General features: G+C 39.9%; 1 non-coding gene across 1 annotated transcript; it reads left to right on the forward strand.

Annotated features, from left to right (window-relative positions):
- Positions 1–8,279: 8,279 nt before the first annotated feature.
- LOC118835067 lies at positions 8,280–8,390 on the forward strand. Its single transcript, XR_005009422.1, has one exon. It is a non-coding gene; the product is annotated as a U6 spliceosomal RNA (small nuclear RNA).
- Positions 8,391–9,598: the final 1,208 nt, after the last annotated feature.

Here is a 9,598-nt window from a genome sequence, read left to right on the forward strand (position 1 = left end):
GCAGCAGCAGTGGCTGCTTCTGGCCCTCTCAGCCCACAGACAGTAAGGGGGTAGAACAACTGGTCAGAAGATCACAGGAGTCTCTGCTAGCACTGAGGCAGGATTCTGTTGCTTTGCCCAAACACAATGGGTGGCAGTCCCAGGGTGAGGAAGAGCACTAGCATACCAGAACTTTCAGCTGCAGTGGAGTAGGGACCCTTGTCCCAGTTCCAGGGCACAAAAGAGTGCTTGTGGTCATTCACAGACCAGAGCACAGGCCAGGAGAACAGTAAAAACACCTCTCCTTAGATTACACTAACTTGGAAGAATGGAAAACTTACAGGTCCCTAGAGTTATCTCTGAAAACAGCTGCACAAGACTACTGAAGCTTGGGACAGTCCTCCACCCTGGAAGCAGAGCCTTACTTTAACAAAGAGTTAAAAGTCAACAAATAGGCTGGAGAAAATGAGCAAACAACAGAAAAAAATCTGAAAATAGAAAGTTACTATGGTGACAAGGAAGATCAAAACACACACTCAGAAGAAGATAACAAAGTCAAAGCTACCCCATCCAAAGCCTCCAAGAAAATTATGAATTGGTCTCAGGCCATGGAAGAGATAAAAAGGGATTTTGAAATCAAGTAAAAGAGGTAGAGGAAAAATTAGGAAAAGAAATGAGAATCATATAAGAAAATCATGAAAAATGAGTCAACAGCTTGGTAAAGGAGACATAAAAATACTGAAGAATAGTAACACCTTAAAAATAGACTAGGCCAAATGGTAAAGGACATACAAAAAGCCAATGAGAAGATGAATGTCTTAAAAGATAGAATTGGTCAAATGGAAAAAGAGGCACAAAAATTCACTGAAAAAAAAACCTCCTTAAAAAGTGGAATTGGCTAAATTGAAAAGGAGGTCCAAAAGCTCACTGTAAAAAGTAATTCCTTAACAATTAGAATTGAGAAAATGGAAGATAATGACTTTATGAGAAATCAAGAAATGATAAAACAAAACCAAAAGAATAAAAAAAATTCAATGTGAAATATCTCATTGGAGAAACAACTGATCTGGGAAATAGATCCAGGATAGGTAACTTATAATGATTAGGATCAAAAATAGAACCTATATATCATCTTTCAAGAAATTATCAAGGAAAACTGCCCTGGTATTCTAGAACCAGAGGACAAAATAGAAATTGAAAGAATCCACAGATCACCTCCTGAAACATATACCAAATGAAAACTGCCAGGAATATTGTAGCCAAATTCTAGAGTTCCCAGATCAAAAAGAAAATACTGCAAGCAGCAAGAAATAATTGAAGTATCATGGAGCTACAGTCAGGATAACAAGATTTAGCAGCTTCTACATTAAAAGATCAGAGGGCTTGGAATATGATATTCTGAAGGGCAAAGGAGCTAAGATTATAACCAAGAATCACTTACCCAGCAAAACTGAGTATAATCCTTCAGGGGGAAAAAGAATATTGGATGAAATAAAGGACTTTCAAACATTCTTGATGAACAGACCAGAGCTTAATAAAAAAATTGACCTTCAAATACAAGACTCAAGAATAGCATAAAAAGGTAAATAGGAAAGGGAAATCATAAGGCTTATAAGGCCAAACTGTTTATACTTCTACATGAGAAGATGGTACTTAACTCATAAGAACTTTCTCATTATTAGGTGAGTTAGAAGGAGTATGTGTAGACAGAGGGTACAGGTGTGAGTTGAATATGAAGGGATGATATCTAAAAAAAAATAAAATTAAGGGGTGAAAGAAGAATGTATTGAGAGAAAGGGAAAGGGAGAGGTAGAATGTGGTAAATTATCTCACATAAAAGAGTCAAGAAAAAGCTTTTACAGTGTCTCCACTGTAAGAAGAGGGAGGAGAAGAGAGTGAGTGAACTTTAATCAGAACTGGATCAAAGAAGGAATAACATAAAAACTCAAATGGGTGTAGAAATCTATCTTACCCTACAGAAAAGTAGGAGGGGAAGAGGACAAAAAAGGAGGAGAAGTGATAGAAGGGAGGGCAGATTGGAGGAGGGGTACTCAGAAGCAAAACACTTTTGAGGAGAGACAGAATGAAAGGAGAGAGAGAAAATAGAATAAACAGGGGAGAAATAGGATGGGCAATAGTAACTGAAAAAATTCTGAAGCAAATTTCTCTGATAAAAGTCTCATTTCTCAAACATATAGAGAACTGAATCAAATTTATAAAAATAAGAGCCATTCCCCGGTTGATAAATGATCAAAAGATATGAACAGTTTTCGATGAACTAATCAAAGCTGTCTATAGCCATGTAAAAATGTTCTAACTCACTATTGATTAGAGAAATGCAAATAAAACAATTCTGAGTATTAGATTGGTTAATAGGACAGAAAAGAAAAATGACAAATGTCGGAGGAAATGTGGGAAAAATAAGACATTAATGCGCTGATGGTGGAGTTGTGAACTGATTCAATCATTCTGTAGAGCAATTTGGAACTATGCCCAAAAGGCTATAAAACCATGCATACCCTTTGACCTAGTAATACCACTACTAGGGCTGTATCCCAAAAGAGATAAAAAAAAGAAAAGGAAAAGGACCTATATGTACAAAAATATTCATAGCAGCTCTTTTCTGGTGGCAAAGAATTGGTAGTTGAGGTGATGCCTATCAAGTGGGGAATGGTTGAACAAATTGCAGTATGTGATTATGATGGAATACTATTGTGCTATAAGAAATAATGAGCAGGATGCTCTCAGAAAAACCTGGAAAGACTTACATGAGCTGATCCAAAGTAAAATGTACTGTGTACAAAGTAACAGCAAGATTGTAAGACGATCAGCTGTGAATGACAGCTATTCTCAGCAATACAATGATCCAAGACAACTCTGAAGAGCTTCTGATGAAAATGCTATCCATCCCCAGAGAAAAAAGTGATGGTGCCTGAATACAGACTGAAACATACTTTTACACTTTATTTCTCTTGAGGTTTTTCTTTTTGGTCTATATTTTTTCACAACATGACTAACAATGAAAATGTTTTGCATGACTACTCATGTATAACCTATATTGAATTTCTTGCTTTCTCAATGTGGTGGGAAGGGAGAAAATATGGAACTCAAAAGACTCACAAAAGGAATTTGTAGCAGAGAGTTTCTAGTACTATACTCAGAGACAGGAAGATGAAGAGATAGGTGAAAGATAGATAGAGATAATGAAAAGATAGCTGAATAAATAGCTGAATGAATGGATAGATAGGTAGGTAGGTAGGTAGGTAGATAGATAGATAGATAGATAGATAGATAGATAGATAGATAGATAGATAGACAGATAGATAGGTAGATGGATAGACAGATGGATGGACAGATGGATGGACTAATCAATAGGAAATGATGATTTAAGTGGAGACTCCATGGTGTTAGGACTTAGGCTTCTATCTTAGCTCTGCCATTTACTTCTTGTATGACCTCAGAGAAGTCATTTAACCTTTATGACCTTTAACCTGTTTCCTAGTCTCTGAAATGAGAGAAGTAAATCAGATTACCTCTAAGGTCCCTTGCATCTCTAAATCTGAGCCTATAGAAATACTACTAGTAGGAATATGTTCTGTTATGGAAAGAATATTGGTCTGAATGACAAAAGAGCTGAATTCCAGTTCCAAAGCTCGCTCTAATTCTCTGCATCTACAGGAAAGACAGTCCACTTCTTTGTGATTTATAGGCTCATAGGACTAGAGCTAGAAGAGCCAACTAAGGCCATATAATCTAACCCCCTCATTTTACAGATGAGGAAATTGAGGCCCAGAGAAGTTAAGTGACATCACATAGGTGGTAAGTGAATGGAGATAGGATTTGAATCCAGGACCCTTGACTCCAAAACCAATGGTCTTTCCACTACATCACTTTGAATCTCAGATTCTATTTCCTTCCCTATAAATGAGGAGTTGGGACTAGAATATTTCTAAGGTCCTTGCCAGTTCCAACATTCTGTGGTTCTAGAATCTAGGGCTCCCTCCTCTCAGTCCTGTATTCTTTCATCTACCCCACTATTTCATGTTACTTTTCTACATTTTTCAATGGTTTCCATTAATCAGGTATTGAGTTTCCCATTGCTGAAACTGTACAAGCCCAGAGAGATGTGACCTGCCAAGGATGCAGCAGAGGGGCCTGCTGCTCTCTATTTCTCCCAGTTTCATTAAAGGACACTGATGTTGGGGCCAACACTCAGATGTTGTGCTTCTGTGATTCTATATCTATATTTTTTAAAAAGGTACCAAATTCTAGGCTACATCCCTTAAATACAAGCTGATGGATCAATAGGTGCCTGTAGAGGAGACAATAACATTTTAAACAGACCATGTTTATGAATGGGAAGCCTCAGCGAGATAAAAACAGAGACAGGAGAGAAAAATGGCCTCTCCCCCTCCCTTTACTTGACAAAGCCTCCTAAATGCCAAAAATGGAAACAAATTTTTAGACACCAGTGGTAACAGAGCCTGACTGATAAAATTCCCCAGAGAAGGACAAGAAAGGGAGGAAGCTAGCCTGGGAAAATCCCATTATTTTAATGGGTCCCTTTATATTAAGCTTTAGAATCAAAGGATCATAGACTCATAGACGTTGGACTTCAGAGGCCAATGAATACAACCCTTTCAGGTTACAGATGGAGAAACTGAGATTCTTGGAATCGAAATAAACTTGGTTTCTCCTTGGTTTCCTCAAAACCACAAACCCTTAAAATAGTTGCATGAAGGGGTTTCTCAGAAGGATTTTCTCCCAGTGTCACAGCCCTTGGTCCTGGGATGATGGAGTGGCAGGGGTGGGGGGTGAGGACCTCATCACTAAAATTGGGGAACAGGAAGCAGAGTGAGAAACAAGGAAAACAAACATAAATTTCCCAATTTGAAAAGTATCAGCCTTGCCTGTGCAAACTGCATTTGCCATTGATCAATCCAAGAAGTATCTACTATCTGCCAAGCACTGTCCTAGGGAGAAAAATAGACCTGCCCTCAAGGGTATCATATTCTACTGGGATAGAGTACATGCATCCACATAAGTATATACAAAATTATGAAAGTTAATGTTGGTGGGGGTGGGAGGAATGGAGGGCATGAAGAAAGGTTTCAAATAAAAATTGGTTCTTAAACTGAGCTTTGAGGGGAACTAGAGATTCTAAGAGTAACGGATAAGGAGAAAGTGCAAAATTATTTGAACAGGACATGGACTATATGAGGAAGAGCAACAAGTCTAATTTGGTGGGACTACAGAGTGTGCGAAGAGAATTAATATATAATAAACATGAAAAGGTAGTTTGAAGCCAGGTTTTGAAGGACTTTAAATGACAAGCAAAAGAGCTTGTATTTTATTCTAGACATAATAGGGAGTTTATGGACAAGGCAATGATATATTCACTCTCTGGTCACCCAAATTCCACAGCAATCGATTTTTCTGTGTCTGCTCAAAAGGGCTTCCCAGTCTCCCAAGGCAGCCTTTGGACTCCAGTCCAAGCACTCTATCCAGCCACCCACAGCAGTGGTCTTGCTACCATTCAGGTGCATACCCTCCTAACCTCCCCAATACGTTTACTATCCAGCTGCACACTGCTGCCTGACACCTTGGGATAACTCTATCCTGTGGCTGAAACTACCTGAATTCATTTCTCAATGAATAGCATACTTCCACCCCATCATTCCCTCCCCATCCCAGGGATTCTGAATCCTTGGCTACAACTGTTCAAACCTCATTCTTGGCCATCCAAAGACCATTCCTTTATTCCCATTCTCCTCAACCCAATCCATATCTCTAATACCATGTTCTAAAGCTGCTCACTTCTTTCCACTGTGCTCTCTGGAATGCCTGCTGCATAAGTAACAAGTTAAATCTTTTTGCTCTCCATCCATCTTCTTGCACTTACTGAGATTGGTGGCCTTCTGGTGACATGGTTTCTCTGGCCATCCTTTCCAGCACTGTCTTCACTTTCATTCATACTCTCCTCACTCTCCATTCATTGGTAGTTGTGGGAGAATTGGAAGACTCCTTGCTCCCCATTGCCAATTCCAGACTCTCCCTCTAATACTATCACACAGTAACCTTTCTTCCTTTGAAGTACACTGGATCCATATTTAACATTGTAATGTTAATGGAATAGAAAGGTCTTCCCCAGCTCACAGCTGTGATATATCCTGAGTAACAGTGCCCATTGAGGGAGGGAAGCTTGCTTAGGGGAGGCTTGCTTGTAGGAAGGCTTTCACACCCTTTGGGTACTAAGTTAATTAGGCACTGAGGGTTGTGATGCCTTCTGGCTCTGAGAAGTGTATATATACTCTGAGTTTGTATTTTACTTTGGGGGTTCATTTATGAGAAGGACGTTGTGATTCCCTGATCAAGACTCTGAGTAGCTGTATGTTCAGAACTCCCCGACTGCTCAGATGTAAAGGCTCTCTCAATCCAGTGATATACGTAAAGTGTATAGCAATATTGCTTTGATTCAGGCAGTTAAGAGCCTGATCTGTTGGTCTTTATGCTAATTCCTCTGCTTGTATTTTCTGTGCCATTCAGGCTGTTGACCCTTCCCCTGAACTAGTGAATATAATTGAAAGTAGGATTGTTAAACCCTTTTTGAGCAGTCTTCCCTTGAGAAGCGGATTAAAGAACCTGTGCTAGCAGGCCATCCTGGGTATGCTAGGGAGCTCACTGCTACAAACACTCAATCAAGATTCTGGTAGATCTTGTCTACCAACATCCAGGACACTCTCAGTGAGTTCAGTTCCTTTATTCACGGTCTTCCTTCTTCAACTCTTCATCTCACAGTGGGATAATTCAACATACATGTCTATACTCCCTCAAACACACTAACCTCCAAGTTCCTCAACCTTTTCCTTTCTCCAAAGCTATTCCTCTACCTCACCTGTGCCACACGCAGATGGTCATACCCTCTATTTTGCCATCCCTTTATCTGATAAGTCTCTGTCTTGCAGTCTCCAAACCTGTTCTTCCTATTCCTCCATCTCTCAGTTCTTTTTCAGGCCATCTTTCCTGGTTTGGTTACTCTCTTCTTTTTCCAATTTTGACTCTTTGTGAACTAGTTCAATGTACTGTGCTCTTCTCCCTATCCCTTATCTCCAATTTATCCTATATATCTCATTTGCACAGTTTGCTGGCATGTTTTCTCCCTATTCGATTGCGAAGTCCTTGAGAGGAGGAACCGTCTTTTGCCTTTATTTATATCCCCAGAACTTAGCACAGTGTTGAACACATAGTAAACGTATTATAAATGTTAGTTTACTGACTGACTGACTGACTTACTGACTGCCTAGCTGACTGGCTGAACTTTAGGAATATCACTTTAGCTGCTGCATGGAGGATGGATTCAGGGAGCAGTTGTAGACAGAAATGCCAATTGTGATAGTCCAGGTGAGACCTGAACCAGAGTTGTGGCTGTGTAAGTATAGAATAGGGGTCAAATACAGGAAATTTTGTGGAGGTAGGATCAATAAAATTTAGCAACTAATTGTATATGTCCTTTCTTCTAACAAACACAAAGCATGTGCCTCTGTGGGACTCCTCTAATCCACAGTCAAGCCTCAGGCCATTATTAATTGGGTTCAATTCCACACACATCTGAGTATCTACTTTATGCCAGGAGAAGGCAAGGTCCTTGAGGGCAGAGGCTAGTTCATCTTTGCCTCCATGTGCCTAATGTCAAACACAGTAACTGGTACATAACAGGTGCTAATAAATACTTGTCAAACTGAATTGAATTGAAAGACAAATGCGGCATGCTACTGTCATCAGGTGGGCAGCTACGTGGCACAGTGGGTGGACCACTGGGCTTGGAAACAGGAAGGGATGTTATGGGGAAGAGAGATTAGACGTGTTCCACTTAATTAGCCCCTGAGTATAGAAGTAGAGGAGCATTGGGTAGAAAGTGCAAAAAGATAAATTCTGGTTCACTCATTAAAGTCTTCCTAGGAAGTCTAGAGGTGTTTGAAAGTAGAACAGAGTGGCAGAGAAAATGGTAGTCTCTCTAACCATGGAGGTTTTCAAGCAAAGGCTGGGTAACCTCTTCCTGGAAATGCTACACAGAGGATTTTTGTTCAGGTATGGAATAAATTAGATGGTCTGTAAGACTCTTTCCAACAAAGAAATTCTAAAACTGCAGCTTCCTCCATCACTCATACTTCTACTCTCTGGGACCACTCGGAACAAGCCTAAACAATGCTGGCTGGGGAAAATGAGAGAAGGCTTCATAAAAGAGGTGTCACCTGAGCTGAACCATAAGAAAGGCAGCATTTTGAGAGATAGAGACTGGGATGCCCACTTTAGGGGCACACATACTAAAATTGGAATAGAGAGCAGAGCATAAAATTAGCATGGCCCTTCACAAGAATGACACACAAATTCATAAAGAGTGGCATACTTCTGAATTGGCTCAATATAAGAGATTGCATTGAGGTTCCAGTGGAGGAAGACATTCCAGACAGAGGAAAAAGAGAGTAAAAGAACAAAGGCTCTCTGTTTGGGGAACAGTGATACTGGCTGGCATCTGAGGTATATGAAAGAAGGAGTAATAGATAATAAGGCTAGAAAGGATGAGTCTCTCATAAACATTAGCCCACAAAAAGGAGACAGATGTTGCCTGCCTATCTTCAGCCTGGGAAATATTACATCGCTCCATCACTACCAGAGCAAGGAACTGAAAGTCTTAGAAGGAGAAGAAGGCCCTAAAGGAGAGCAATTGGGAGGCCATGCTATCTATGCTGATTCCCCTGCTGACTGCATTTTTCAAAAGCCTTGTCCACTCCATTAACGAGAATCAGGAAACCAGCTTTCTGATATGAAGACAAAGGGACCTCTGCCTCTTCCCCTGAGACAACACTTACCCTTGGAAAGCTGCCCAGTAGGTGGAAAAGATAAAAGAAAAAAAATGAAAGAACCTGCAGTTTTCAGTTAAGAAATCTCTGGTTGAACATGGGAGCTTTGGGGCATGCATATCATAAGTTATTCCTGAACAACATTTCCATTTTCTAACATGTATTTTCATGCAACAGTGTGCCACAGTGGAATTCATTTCCAGTTAACCCAAGAAGCATTTATTAAGGGCCTAATAGGTACAATCAACCAATCAGCAATAATCTCCTTTATGTGTTATCTGCTCCTATTAAAATGTAAGCTCCTTGAGTATAGGGACTGACTGACCTGCTTGCTTGTATTTGTATTTTCAGCACTTCGCACAGTGTCTAGCACATAGTAAATTCTTACTAAAGAAGCTGTTTATCTATCTTTCCATCCATCCATTTATTCATCTCTCTCTCTCTCTCTCTCTCTCTCTCTCTCTGTGTCTGTCTGTCTGTCTGTGTCTCTCTGTCTCTGTTTCTCTCTGTCTGTCTCTTTTTCTGTGTCTGTCTCTTTGTGTGTGTGTCTCTCTCTATGTCTCTCTCTCTATCTCTCCCTCTCTCTGTCTCTGTCTGTCTCTCTGTCTCTCTGTCTCTCTGTCTCTCTCTCTCTCCATATATATATTTATATACATGTATATAAATGCGTATAATGAGAAACATTTATTAAGCACTTACTATATGCTAGGCTTTGTTCTAAGTACTGGGAATATGAAGAAAAAAAGAAAAAAAAAGAA

Source organism: Trichosurus vulpecula, chromosome 1, assembly GCF_011100635.1.
Source record: "Trichosurus vulpecula isolate mTriVul1 chromosome 1, mTriVul1.pri, whole genome shotgun sequence".
Classification (NCBI taxonomy): domain Eukaryota; kingdom Metazoa; phylum Chordata; class Mammalia; order Diprotodontia; family Phalangeridae; genus Trichosurus; species Trichosurus vulpecula.